Source organism: Scyliorhinus torazame, chromosome 30, assembly GCF_047496885.1.
Source record: "Scyliorhinus torazame isolate Kashiwa2021f chromosome 30, sScyTor2.1, whole genome shotgun sequence".
NCBI classification, from domain to species: domain Eukaryota; kingdom Metazoa; phylum Chordata; class Chondrichthyes; order Carcharhiniformes; family Scyliorhinidae; genus Scyliorhinus; species Scyliorhinus torazame.
The window spans coordinates 5979602-5982280 of record NC_092736.1 but is presented as its reverse complement, the minus strand read 5'-3'; positions in this window follow the sequence as shown (position 1 = coordinate 5982280).

The following is a 2679-nucleotide window of genomic DNA, read 5'->3' as shown; positions in this document are numbered from 1 at the left end:
GTCACGGGACGGAGCTGTCAATCGCGGTCAGGGGGCGTGTCCGGGGCTGGCAGTGGCGCTGGGGCATGTCCAATCCAACAGGACAGTCCATGTGAAACACAGCTGCCAACATCTGTATCCAGCATTGTGACCTTTAAGATTTAACTTCATACAACTGCATTAATTGAAATGAAAACCCAGAGGAAGTTTCTTCTGCAAATGTCTTATTTATTATCTCTGCAACTGTAGAGTAATATCTGGAGGCAGTGTCAAATCCTTAGTGCTGTTTGCATCAGAATGTTTAAATGCAATGTCACTGTAATGAGCATTGTGATTGGAGTGAGGTTCCCAAACGGGCTGTACTGTATTTAACCAATTGTGTGGTGTTCTTTACAGAATGTCAAACTTGCATTTTATGAGGGGGCCGCACGGTGGTGCAGTGGTTAGCACTACTGCCTCATGGCACCAAGGACCCAGGTTCGATCCTGGTGCCGGGTGACTGTGTGGTGTTTGCTCATCCTCCCCGTGTCTGCGTGGTTCTCACACCCACAATCCAAAAAGATGTGCAGAGTAGGTGAATTGGCCACGCTAAATTGTCCCTTAATAGGAAAAAGAAAAGAATTGGGTACTCTCAATTTATTTTTTAAAAACATGCATTGTATTACTTTTTTAATAAAGTATATTCCTGGGGGAGAAAATCGACTGATTGACTGTTGTCACGTAACATCGTCTCACTGCTACTCTTGCACTCAATGGTGCTCCTCTGTTGCACCAACATCGACTGGGGCGAGGAATCTGTCATCATATAAAAATAGTCCTTTTTAAAATAATTTTTTTAACATTTTGCCAATTAAAGGGGCAATTTAGTGTCTCCAATCAACCTATCCTGCATATCTTTGGGTTGTGGGGGTGAGACCCACGCAGACACGGGGAGAACGTGCAAACTACACACGGACAGTGACCTGGGGCCGGGATCGAACCTGGGACCTCATCACCGTGCACCGCAGCAGTGTTAACCACTGCGCCACTATGCCGCCCATAAATAATCCTTTTTGGCAGGTTCAGACAACGACTCCTCACTGTAATCCGATTCTGAACACAGTGTATAAGCACACAGAGTCTCAGCTGACCATTGTGTCTGCTTCAATATGTGGACCCATTACAGGCAAAGATGGGAGAATTTATAATGGAGAATAGGGAACTGGTGAAGAAACTAAACAATAACTTTGTATCTGTCTTCACTGAGAAAATCTACCGGAAATATTAGGCAACCAAGGGACTTGTGAAAATTATTAAACAAATATGTAAAAATAAAGAGGTGGCTCTTGAAAAAGTAATTGGATTGAAGGATGATAAACCCCCTCGACCTGAGGAGCTGCATTGCAGAGTGTTGAAAGAGGTAGCCGTGAAGATAGTGAATTTCAAAATTCTATAGGTTCTGGAAAGGTTCCTGTCGACTGGAAAGTAGCAAATGTAACCCCACTGTTAAAGAAAGGGTTGGAGAGAGAAAGCAGAGAACGCCAGGCCTGTTAGTTTGATGTGAATAATAGGGTGGGCAGCACGGTAGCACAGTGGTTAGCACTGTTGCTTCACAGCACCAGGGTCCCGGGTTCGATTCCCGGCTTGGGTCACTGTCTGTGCGGAGACTGCACGTTTTCCCCGTGTCTGCGTGGGTTTCCTCCGGGTGCTCCGGTTTCCTCCCACAAGTCCCGAAAGACGTACTTGTTAGGTGAATTGGACATTCTGAATTCTCCCTCGGTGTACCCGAACAGGCGCCGGAGTGTGGCGACTAAGGGCTTTTCACAGTAACTCCATTGCAGTGTTAATGTAAGCCTGCTTGTGCCACTAATAAAGATTATAAAATGTTAGAATCTGTTATAAAGGATGTGATAAATGGACATCTGGAATAATATGTCCAGTTTTGGTCGCCTTGTCTAATGAAGGAGATGCAATAAAGGTTCACCAGACAGAATTGTCTCATGAGTAGAGATTGAGGAGATTGGATTCACTAAAGTTTTGAAACTTAGAAAATCTTCACAGGACGTGACAGGGTAAATGGATGTTCCCCCTGACTGGTGAGTCTAGAACCAGAGGACACAGTTTCAGAATAAGGGACAGGCCATTTAGGACTGAGCTGAGGAGGACTCTCATTAATCAGAAATCTTTGGAATTCTCTACCCCAGAGGGATGTGGAAGATCAGTAATTGTGCACGTTCAAGACAGAAATAGATAGATTTCTGGATACTAATTACATCAAGGGATATGAGCATAGTGGGAAAAAAAGAGGTAAATTTTTTTAGAATTTAGGGTACCCAATTCTTTTTCCAATTAAGGGGCAATTTAGTGTGACTAATCCACCTACCCTGCACATCATTCTGGGTATCTGGGGTGAGGCCCACTCAGACACAGTGTCATGTGCGAGTACCTTTTATAAATGGGTGTGTATATAAATATCTGTAGTGAGAGTACCTTTAAGAAATGGGTGTTTATTACTGCAGTGCTGTCAGAGAGTGGGTGGAGCTGGGCTGTCTGTCAGCTTTTTACTTTCGTTTTAGGCTGTTTGCTGCAGGGTGTGTTTTAGTTTCGTTTTCAGAGCTGGATAGCTGCAGTTACAGCCAGAAGGTGTATGAGTCTGTAATCTAAAGACTGTAAATCAATCCTTTGGTGATTTAAAACTAATAACTGCTCTCAATAGTGACT